Here is a 12,552-nt window from a genome sequence, read left to right on the forward strand (position 1 = left end):
CGGATCTGGGGAAGGGTACCAAAAAATGTCTGCAGCATTGAAGTGGCCTCCATCATACTTATTTTTTATTTAACCTTTATTTAACTAGGCAAGTCAGTTAAGAACAAATTGTTATTTACAATGACAGCCTACACTGACCAAACCCGGAACAAACACGGCCAGTTGTGATACAGCCTGGATTCAAACCAGGGTGTCTGTAGTGATGCCTCTAGCACTCAGATGCAGTGTCTTAGACAGCTGCCCCACTCGAGAGCCCTTAAATGGAAGATGTTTGCAACCACCAAGACTCTTCCTAGAGCTGAACCCGATGGTCATTCTGACAGAACTCCAGAGTTCTTCTGTGGAGATGGGAGAACCTTCCAAAAGGACAATCATCTCTGCAGCACTCCACCAATCAGGCCTTTATGGTAGAGTGGCCAGATGGAAGCCACTCCTCAGTAAAAAGGACATGATAGCCCACTTGGAGTTTGCCAAAAGGCACGTAAAGGATTCTCAGACTATGAGAAACAAGATTTTCTGGTCTGATGAAACCAAGTTTGAACTCTTTGGCCTAAATGCCAAGCGTCACGTCTGGAGGAAATCCGAAGAAGACACGAGGCTGTAATTGCTGCCAAATGTATTTTACAAAGTACTGTGTAAAGGGTCTGAATACTTTCAGTTTTTTATCTTTAATACATGTGCAAAATATTCTAAAAACCTGTTTTTGCTTTGTCAATATGGGTTATTGTGTGTAGATTGATGAGAAAAACAACAATTTAATCAATTTTAGAATAAGGCTGTAACGTAATAAAATGTGGAAAAGGTCAAGGGGTGTGAATACTTTCCAAACACACTGTAGGTTATCATGATTAAAATGGTGTAGAACTTCATTACATTTTGAGATATTTGGTGAAATAGACAGACATGTCCCTATTTCCCCAAAACAATGCCAGTCGAAAGGTTTTAAGAGCAGAATTTTTTTTTAACCAGCTTACTATCTCTGCTACCATTTGCCTTATTTGTGTTTAAAATGTTGTGGTTTGAACTAGGCCTCTATGTGAAAACGTGGCAATAACTTTTCATTCATTTCACAGTTCTACTCCTCTGATGCCATGGCAGGCAGGCAGCACACTCCTGAAAATGAACTGCTCAGCAAAGCAAAGGATCTTTTGAGAGCTACCAGATAAAAATAATTGAATTTTTCTTTTCTGTGTGCAGTGTCTGTGTTTATATGTTAAGGGGGTGTTACTTTGGCAGATAATGTTAACCATCTATAGAAAGTGTATTTTTAAAGAATTTACTAAATGTATGGTGTTTTTGGTTTATGCGTATTTGGTTATTTTATGGTTATAAGTGATAAAACGAACAAGCAAATATTTTATATTTTGCAATTCTGAGTAATTATTACTTCAGTAAGGATATACTCTTTATTCAGTGACCTGAGGTATAGAAACATTTGGATGGTCTGAAAAAAAAACAAATGTACTGCAATTGGTAAATAAATCCAATAGGTGGTAGCATAAGAACACAAATTACATTTCAGAAGATTCATTTTCTGCCTGGATACACCACTTCCCCTTATAGGAATAGTTTCAAGTTTTTATTTCACATGCACAAGTACAATGAAATGCCTTTCTTGCAAACTCAAAACCCAACAATGCAATAATCAATAACAATGTAATACTAGAAAAAAACCTACAATAAATATGAAGAACACAAGTAAGCATACTATATACAGGGTTAGTTCCAATACCATATTTACAACGTGCAGGGATACTGGAGTGATGGAGGTAGATATGTATATGGGTAAGGTGACTAGGCATCAGGATATAAGATAAACAGAGTATCAGCAGCTTGTATGTGAATGGGTGTGTGTAGAGTCAGTATAAATGTATGTGCATATGTGTGAATGGGTGTGCGTGTGTGTAGAGTCAGTATAAATGTATGTGCATATGTGTGAGTGAGCAGACGATGGAGTGTGTGTGTGTGTGTGCATACAGACAAAAATAAAAAGGTCAAATGAGGATACAAGATTAACTCAGATAGTCCGTGTAGTTATTTATCAGTCTTATTGCTTGGGGATAGATGTTCAAGAGCCTGTTGGTGCCAGATTTGATGCACCAGTACCGCTTGCCGTGCGGAAGCAGACAGAATAGTCTATGGCTTGGGTGGTTCGAGTCTTTAACAATTTTCTGTGCCTTCCTAACACACCGCCCAATATATAGATGTCCCGGATGGCAGGGAGCTTAGCCCCAGTGATGTACTGGGCTGTCCACTCCACCCTCTGTAGCGCCATGCGATCGAGGGCGGTGCTATTGCCATACTAGGCAGTGATGCAGACAGTCAAAACACTTTCAATGATACAGCTGTAGAACCTTTTGAGGATTTGAGTGCCCACGCCTAACTTTTTCAACCCCCTGAGGGAGAAGAGGCGTTCCCGCACCTCCTTCATGACTATGGTCATGTGTTTGGACCATTTTAAGTCTAGTGATTTGGACAAAGAGGAACTTGAAGCTCTCGACCTGCTCCAATGTGGCCCCGTGAATGTGGATAGGAGAGTGCTCACCCCCCCCCCCCCTCCTTCCTGTAGTCTATGATCAGCTCATTGGTCTTACTGATGTTGAGGGAGAGGTTGTTGTTCTGGCACCAGACTGCCAGGTCACTGACATCCTCCCTGTAGGCTGACTCATCGTCGCCGGTGATCAGGCCTACCACCGTCGTGTCGTCAGCAAAATTGATGATGTTTGGGTCTAGGGTGTCCAGGATGGTGGAGTTAATGTGTGACATAACCAGCCTCTCAAGCACGTCATGATTACAGAAGTGAGTGCTACAGGGCAGTAGTCATTGTGGAATGAAGCCTGAGAGTTCTTGGGGACAGGAATGATGGTGGTCATCTTAAAACATGTGAGGATTACAGACTGAGACAAGAATAGGTTGAAGATTACCGTCGGGCCCCGTGACCTTGCGGATGTTGACCTGATTAAAGGCCTTTTTCACGTTGGCCTCGGAGAGCGAGATCACCCAATCCTCTGGGTCGGTGACGGCCCTCACACCCGGAACGATGTTGTTGTCTAAGCGCGCATAAAATGCATTGCGTTCATCTGGTAGAGAGGCATCGTTGGGCAGATCACGGTTGGGTCTTCCTATGTAATCCGTAATGGACTGTATCCCCTGTCACATACGGCGGTCGTCGGAGCCTGTGACAGTGCGAGTAAACAGCCTTGGAATAGAAAGGACAAGAGAGTGCATCTTCCACAGCCCGCCAATAGATTACATCATGCAAACCTCGCGGCTAGCAAATGATCTCACTTGAGCTAGAAGGCAGAGTGCCTGCTGCCATTACCTAGCTCGCTTTCGCATCAAACTTGGTCGAAACCTTTTTAAATGTTATCAGAAATTACGTTTACACGGGAGGTCACAGATTAACAATACATTACAATCGGAAAACTTGCTTAATCCATAAACAGTTTTGTATTTAAATATATAATCTCCGCAGTGCTGCCGGGGTATGTTGGCACAGGGGGGCTGTCAGCTAGTGTGTTGCCAATAGCCCTTTGACCCGGGGCAACTCAAATGCATGCATCTGATTGGCTACTGTTCCCTGGAGGGAAACGTCCTGCTGGCGTGCCCTCTGGTTGTTGCTATCCAGAATCCTTGGGACAGCCATACACCATTGAATTTGAAATGTAAAACGGTTCATGTAAGGGTTCATGTTAGCACAGACAGGGTTATGGTTAGGGGTTAAGGTTAGGGTAGAGATGTCCCAAGGATTCCGGACAGCACTAACCGTTCCCTCAGGGACCTTAGCCACCCAAGCCACTGCCCGTCCTCCCCGCTTCCATCACTCAGACGTGGGCAGGAGAGGCGCGTCATGGTAACCTCTGTCACACTGGACAATAGCTTCTACACCCAGACCACCAAGCTGCTGAATAGCCACCACTAGTCCAGTCTGTCAGACTAGGCCCGTCTGACATGCTCCTGTCCTGTTGATGAATTTGACAATGAACTTATTAACTAAGAAAAGTTTTTCTTGACTAGAGGTGACTGAATTCATGTTTAGGATTATTGATAATCGTATTAAAATAGTAATCAAGTTTATGTGCACCAACTAGCACATGTACTATGGTGGTCTGCTTGAAACATGTTGGTATTACAGACTCAATCAGGGACATGTTGAAAATGTCAGGGAAGACACCTGCCAGTTGGTCAGCACATGCCCGGAGCACACGTCCTGGTAATCCGTCTGGCCCCTGTCTCAGCCTTGTGTATGTTGACCTGTTTAAAGGTCTTACTCACGTTGGCTACGAAGAGCATGATCACACAGTTGTCCAGAACAGCTGGTGCTCATGCAAGACTTAGTGTTGCTTGCCTCGAAGCGAGCATTGAAGTGATTTAGCTCGTCTGGTAGGCTCGTGTCACTGGGCAGCGGCTGTGCTTCCCTTTGTAATCTGTAATAGTTTGCAAGCCCTGCCACATAAGATGAGCGTCGGAGCCGGTGTAGTATGATTCAATCTTAGCCCTGTATTGACGCTTTGCCTGTTTCATGGTTCGTCGCAGGGCATAGCAGGATTTCTTGTAAGCTTCCGGGTTAGAGTCCCGCACCTTGAAAGCGGCAGCTCTACCCTTTAGCTCAGTACGAATGTTGCCTGTAATCCATGGCTACTGGTTGGGGTATGTACGTATAGTCACTGTGGGACGACGTCCTCGATGCACTTATTGATAAAGCCAGTGACTGATGTGGTGTACTCCTCAATGCCATCGGAAGAATCCCGGAACATGTTCCAGTCTGTGATAGCAAAACAGTCCTGTAGTTTAGCATCTGCGTCATCTGACCACTTTTTTATAGACTGAGTCACTGGTGCTTCCTGCTTTAATTTTTGCTTGTAAGCAGGAATCAGGAGGATAGAGTTGTGGTCGGATTTAACAAATGGAGGGCGAGGGAGAGGTTTGTACGCGTCTCTGTGTGTGGAGTACAGGTGATCTAGAATTTTTTGCCCTCTGGTTGCACATTTAACATATGGGATTGAGGTCAGGGCTTTATGATGGCCACTCCAATACCTTGACTTTGTTATCCTAAAGCCATTTTGCCACGACTTTGGAAGTATGCTTGGGGTCATTGTCAATTTGGAAGACCCATTTGCGACCAAGCTTTAACTTCCTTAATAAAAAATATAAAAAAATCTTTGTCGTTATGGGGTATTGTGTGTAGATTGATGAAAACATTTTTTTTATGGCTGTAACTTAACAAAATGTGGAAAAAGTCAAGGGATCTGAATACTTTCCGAATGCACTGTAGATTACTAAAATGATCAGATCCTACATTTAGCTATAGGATGTCATATTTTGTGTTTGGTCCACTATCACTGATCAGCTGATGGCTTATCCATCAGGATCACACACCACACAACCATGTGATGGATATACTGTAGACCCAAGAAATGTAGAAAGATCTGCGGGACAATCACACCCTCAGAGGACATACAGGAGTTGGCTATACGGCACAATCCGATGGAAGACTACGCTAACATTTGACTGATTGTCAGAACAGAAAGAGTTCAACTTCAATGTACTGGAGGACTACTCTAGAAATTGTAGGCTTTGTTACAGGAAAGATAGAAAGCAGAATAGGACGTGGTTTGTTTGTGTAGCACCTGAATGCAAGGGCAAGTGGATGGTTATGCATCGTAGGGGACCAAAATAATTTTAGGATGAGGCACTCCAGTTGGTGTGAATCATTGCAGACATAGGCACCAGTAAAGGTTACTATCAAAGATGTTTACACTGACACCCCGTCTAGGGAATAGGGTTCCATTTGGAACGCAGCCCTAACATTAAAAGATTATAAACTATTGTGCCTCCTGTGTGTTGGCCTACACTGAGCTGGGTCTGACAGAAGAGCTGGGTAGTGTGAGAGGTCTGGCTGTCAAACAGAGTGATCCTGAGGAAGGCATCCCACAAGCAGATGGGTCAGTATGTACCAAAACATGATGCAAATATTAAAGATTAAACTCCATATTGATGTTGAATAAATTAGAATACCCTTGTGACAGGGTTTCCCAAACTCGGGACTGCCGCCCCCCGGTCATTAAAAAAGAGTAGGGGTGTTAACCCCGGTGTCATGGCTGAATTCCCAACCTGGTCCCATTCCATCAGGACCACCTAATCATCCCCCTCATTCCTAATGGGCATGTACAGTGGGGCAAAAAAGTATTTAGTCAGCCACCAATTGTGCAAGTTCTCCCACTTAAAAAGATGAGAGAGGCCTGTAATTTTCATCATAGGTACACTTCAACTATGACAGACAAAATGAGGGAAAAAATCCAGAAAATCACATTGTAGGATTTTTAATGAATTTATTTGCAAATTATGGTGGAAAATAAGTATTTGGTCACCTACAAACAAGCAAGATTTCTGGCTCTCACAGAGCTGTAACTTCTTCTTTAAGAGGCTCCTCTGTCCTCCACTCGTTACCTGTATTAATGGCATCTGTTTGAACTTGTTATCAGTATAAAAGACACCTGTCCACAACCTCAAACAGTCACACTCCAAACTCCACTATGGCCAAGACCAAAGAGCTGTCAAAGGACACCAGAAACAAAATTGTAGACCTGCACCAAGCTGGGAAGACTGAATCTGCAATAGGTAAGCAGCTTGGTTTGAAGAAATCAACTGTGGGAGCAATTATTAGGAAATGGAAGACATACAAGACCACTGATAATCTCCCTCGATCTGGGGCTCCACGCAAGATCTCACCCCGTGGGGTCAAAATGATCACAAGAACGGTGAGCAACAATCCCAGAACCACACGGGGGGACCTAGTGAATGACCTGTAGAGAGCTGGGACCAAAGTAACAAAGCCTACCATCAGTAACACACTACGCCGCCAGGGACTCAAATCCTGCAGTGCCAGACGTGTCCCCCTGCTTAAGCCAGTACATGTCCAGGCCCGTCTGAAGTTTGCTAGAGAGCATTTGGATGATCCAGAAGAAGATTGGGAGAATGTCATATGGTCAGATGAAACCAAAATATAACTTTTTGGTAAAAACTCAACTCGTCGTGTTTGGAGGACAAAGAATGCTGAGTTGCATCCAAAGAACATCATACCTACTGTGAAGCATGGGGGTGGAAACATCATGCTTTGGGGCTGTTTTTCTGCAAAGGGACCAGGACGACTGATCCGTGTAAAGGAAAGAATGAATGGGGCCATGTATCGTGAGATTTTGAGTGAAAACCTCCTTCCATCAGCAAGGGCATTGAAGATGAAACGTGGCTGGGTCTTTCAGCATGACAATGATCCCAAACACACCGCCCGGGCAATGAAGGAGTGGCTTCGTAAGAAGCATTTCAAGGTCCTGGAGTGGCCTAGCCAGTCTCCAGATCTCAAACCCATAGAACATCTTTGGAGGGAGTTGAAAGTCCGTGTTGCCCAGCAACAGCCCCAAAACATCACTGCTCTAGAGGAGATCTGCATGGAGGAATGGGCCAAAATACCAGCAACAGTGTGTGAAAACCTTGTGAAGACTTACAGAAAACATTTGACCTCTGTCATTGCCAACAAAGGGTATATAACAAAGTATTGAGATAAACTTTTGTTATTGACCAAATACTTATTTTCCACCATAATTTGAAAATAAATTCATTAAAAATCCTACAATGTGATTTTCTGGATTCTTTCCCCTCATTTTGTCTGTTATAGTTGAAGTGTACCTATGATGAAAAGTACAGGCCTCTCTCATCTTTTTAAGTGGGAGAACTTGCACAATTGGTGGCTGACTAAATAATTTTTTGCCCCACTGTATCACCTGTCCACCTGATTGCTGATGTATGGTGAGCGTTCTGGTACAACAATAGTCGCTGTGCATCACCCAGATGGGCAATGTACAGTGGCAATAAAAAGTATGTGAACCCTTTGGAATAACCTGGACTTCTGCATTAAATGGTCATCAAATTTGAACTGATCTTCATCTAAGTCACAACAATAGACAAACCGAGTCTGCTTAACCTAATAACACACAAACAATTATACGTTTTCATGTCTTTATTGAACACACCGTGTAAACCTTCACAGTGCAGGGCGGGAAAAGTATGTGAACCCCTGGATTTAATAACTGGTTGACCCTCCTTTGGCAGCAGGTGTATGTATGGTGTAGCATCTCAATCAGGTTGAGGTCAGGACTGACTGGGTCACTCTAGAAGGTGTATTTTCTTCTGTTGAAGCCATTTTGTTGTTGATTTACTTCTGTGTTTTGGGTTGTTGTCCTGTTGCATCACTCAACTTCTGTTGAGATTCAATTAGCAAACAGATAGCCTTACATTCTCCTGCTAAATGTCTTGATAAACTTGGGAATTCATTTTCCCGTCGGTGATAGCAAGCTGTCCAAGCCATGAGGCAGCAAAGCAGCTTCAAACCATAATGCTCCCTTCACCATACTTTACAGTTGGGTTTTGATGTTGGTGTGCTGTGCCTTTTTTCTCCACACGTAGTGTTGTGTGTCCCTTCCAAACAAGTCAACTTTAGTTTCATCTGTCCTCAGAATATTTTGCCAGTATCGCTGTGGAGCATCCAGATGCTCTTTTGCGAACTTCAGATGTGCAGCAATGTTTTTTTTGACAGCAGTGGCTTCTTCCATGGTGTCCTCCCATGAACACCATTCTTGTTAGTGTTTTACGTATTGTAGACTCGTCAACAGAGATGTTAGCATGTTCGAGATTTCTGTAAGTCTTTAGCTGACACTATGATTCTTCTTAACTTCATTCAGCATTCGGCGCTGTGCTCTTGCAGTCATCTTTGCAGGACGGCCACTCCTAGGGAGAGTAGCAACAGTTCTGAACTTTCTCCATTTATAGACAATTTGTCTTACCATGAACTGATGAACATCAAGGCTTTTAGAGATACTTTTGTTACCCTTTCCAGCTTGGTGCAAGTCAACAATTCTTAATCTTGGGTCTTCTGAGATCTCTTTTGTTAGAGGCATGGTTCACATCAGGCAATGCTTCTTGTGAAAAGCAAACTCAAATTTTGTGAGTCCTTTTTTATAGGACAGGACAGCTCTAACCAACATCTCCAATCTCGCCTCAATAATTTTACTCCAGGTTAGCCGACTCCTGACTCCAATTAGCTTTTGGAGAAGTCATTAGCCTAGGGGTTCACGTATATTTTTCCAACCTACACTGTGAATGTTTAAATTATGTATGCAATATAGACAAGAAAAATACAATAATATGTGTATTATTAGTTTAAGCAGACTGCGTTTGTCTGCTGTGACTTAGATGAAGATCAGATGACATTTTATGAACAATTTATGCAGAAATCCAGATAATTCCAAAGGATTCACATACTTTTTCTTGCCACTGTACATTGATGGTGGATGAGGCGAGTTTCCCCCTACTATGTAAAGCGCCTTGAGTACCTCAGTTGGTAGAAAAGCGCTATATAAATCTAATCAATTACTATTATGATTTCTGTCCTCCACCATGTCTCATACGCTGCCCAGCATCGCGTCCCAGCCTTCTAATGTCCCTCCCCAGACCGCCTCCACGTTCACCTCCTTCTGTTCCCCGCTCTTATTCCCCCACTGGCCCTGCCTCCTACTCCTGTTGGCCAACCAGCCACCGGCTGCACACCCGCTTCCAGTTTGACCACAGCTACTCCGAGATAGCCTTTCCTTATCCCATACATTCTGCATGCCAGCCTGCCTGTATGTTTGAGTTATGACTCTCATGGAATTGAATATGTTAAAACTTCTTATGTTGAAACTTCCGCTAGCGGAACCCCTCGACAACATCCGCTGAAAACGCAGAGTGCAAAATTCAAGAATATCATACATTCACAAGTGCAATACACCAAATTAAAGCTTAACTTCTTGTTAATCTACCCATCGTGTCCGATTTAAAAAAGGCTTTACAGCGAAAGCACACCATATGATTATGTTAGGTCAGAGCCTAGTCACAAAAAAACATACAGCCATTATCCAGCCAAAGAGAGGAGTCACAAAAAGCAGAAATATAGATAAAATTAATCACTAACCTTTGATGATCTTCATCAGATGGCACTCATAGGACTTCATATTACACAATACATGTATGTTTTGTTCGATAAAGTTTATATTTATATCCAACAAAAATCTCAGTTTACATTGGCGCGTTATGTTCAGTAATGTTGTGCCTCGAAAACATCCAGCGATTTTGCAGAGAGCCACATCAATTTACAGAAATACTCATCATAAACTTTGATAAAAGATACAAGTGTTATGCACAGAATTAAAGATATACGTCTGCTTAATGCAACCGCGGTGTCAGATTTTAAAAAGCTTTACAAAAAAAGCACACCATGCAATAATCTGAGTACGGTGCTCAGACACAAGAACAAGCCATACAGATACACGCCATGTTGTGGAGTCAACAGAAGTCAGAAATAGCATTATAAATATTCACTTACCTTTGATGATCTTCATCAGAATGCACTCCCAGGAATCCCAGTTCGACAATAAGTGTTTGTTTTGTTCGATAAAGTCCATCATTTATGTCCAAGTACCTCCTTTTTGTTAGCGCGATTAATTCACAAATCCAAACTCGAGGCGCGGGCAAGTCCAGGCAAAAGTTCAGACAAAGTCCAAAAAGTTATATTACAGTTCGTAGAAACATGTCAAACGATGTATAGAATCAATCTTTAGGATGTTTTTAACATAAATCTTCAATAATGTTTCAACCGGACAATTCCTTTGTCTTTAGAAATGCAATGGAACACAGGTCGCTCTCACGGCCACGCCGTCTGCCAGACCCCTTAGTCAAACAGCTCTTATTCTCTCCCCCTTCACAGTAGAAGCCTGAAACTTTGCCTTAGGAAGTGCAATATGACCCCATTTACACTGTATATTAGAAAGGCAATGGGTTGAAAAACTACAAACCTCAGATTTCTCACTTCCTGGTTGGATTTTTCTCAGGTTTTTGCCTGCCATATGAGTTCTGTTACACTCACAGACATCATTCGAACAGTTTTAGAAACTTCAAAGTATTTTCCATCCAAATCTACTAAGCATATGCATATATTGGATTCTGGGCCTGAGTAGCAGGAAGTTTACTCTGGGCACGCTTTTCATCTGAACGTGAAAATGCTGCCCCCTATCCCAAACAGGTTTTAAGGACTTGTAAAGACTGTAAAAGAATGTTGGGCTTTTAAATTGATCCCGTTCTGACTCTTCATGTTATAGACTATAGGCCTAGTGTAATGGGTGTACAGAATAAATGTAAGTTGTAAAAGCCAATTGTTATGACATGCCTTCTCATATTATGGAATTCCAGATACATTTGGATAACAATATCCCTGAGATGAATGTTGTACATAATGTTATGGCTATGGTAGCTATAATTTGCACTTTTTGAATGAGACAATGTATTCCACTAACATTCTTTCAATAAACTTAGTTTTATTAATATTATATTCATTGTTTTTGTCTTTCCTTATCATATATAAGATTAAATGCTATTTGTAATTTTGGTGTAGATTTGTGTTTAATATTCTATCCAGATAAGAAAGTGTCTGATCCAGGAACATGCCATAGAATTATTGAAAAATACGATCGGTCCCGAAAACAGCTGTAAGAGCTGTTCACAGTAAGAGGTATTTCTATTCTGATTTCAGATGTTCAATCATTACCAAACAAGGAACAGTCAGAATGATTTCACTTCTCTATATTCATTAGAAAGTTGTAAATGGCAGTTGTTTAGATTTATTTTTTGATTTTCACAGGTGTTTTCTTAACTGATTGGATTGATGGGGTGCTACTATATGTCATCATTTTTTCTCAGCTTTCTAAATATACACTTAGGTTGGGGTCATTAAAACTCGTTTTTCAACCACTCCACAATTTTCTTGTTAACCAACTATAGTTTTGGCAAGTTGGTTAGGACATCTACTTTGTGCATGACACAAGTAATTTATTTATTATTTCACTTATAATTCACTGTATCATAATTCCAGTGGGTCAGATGTTAACATACACTAAGTTGACTGTGCCTTTAAACAGCTTGGAAAATTCCAGAGAATTATGTCATGGCTTTAGAAGCTTCTGATAGGCTAATTGACATAAATTGAGTCAATTGGAGGTGTACTTGTGGATGTATTTCAAGGCCTACCTTCAAACTCAGTGCCTCTTTGCTTGACATCATGGGAAAATCAAAAGAAAATCAGCCAAGACCTCAGAAAATTGTAGACCTCCACAAGTCTGGTTTATCATTGGGAGCAATTTCCAAATGCCTGAAGGTACCACGTTCATCTGTACAAACAATAGTACGGAAGTATAAACACCATGGGACCACACAGCCGTCATACCGCTCAGGAAGAAGACGCATTCTGTCTCCTAGAAATTAATGTATTTTGGTTCGAAAAGTGCAAATCAATCCCAGAACAACAGCAAAGGACCTTGTGAAGATTCCCCCTATTTGGGGATATATTAAAGCAACATCTCAAGACATCAGTCAGGAAGTTGAAGCTTGGTCGCAAATGGGTCTTCCAAACGGACAATGACCCCAAGCATACTTCCAAAGTTGTGGCAATATGGCTTAAGGACAACA

The sequence above is a fragment of the Salvelinus alpinus genome, chromosome 3 (assembly GCF_045679555.1).
Source record: "Salvelinus alpinus chromosome 3, SLU_Salpinus.1, whole genome shotgun sequence".
Lineage (NCBI taxonomy): Eukaryota > Metazoa > Chordata > Actinopteri > Salmoniformes > Salmonidae > Salvelinus > Salvelinus alpinus.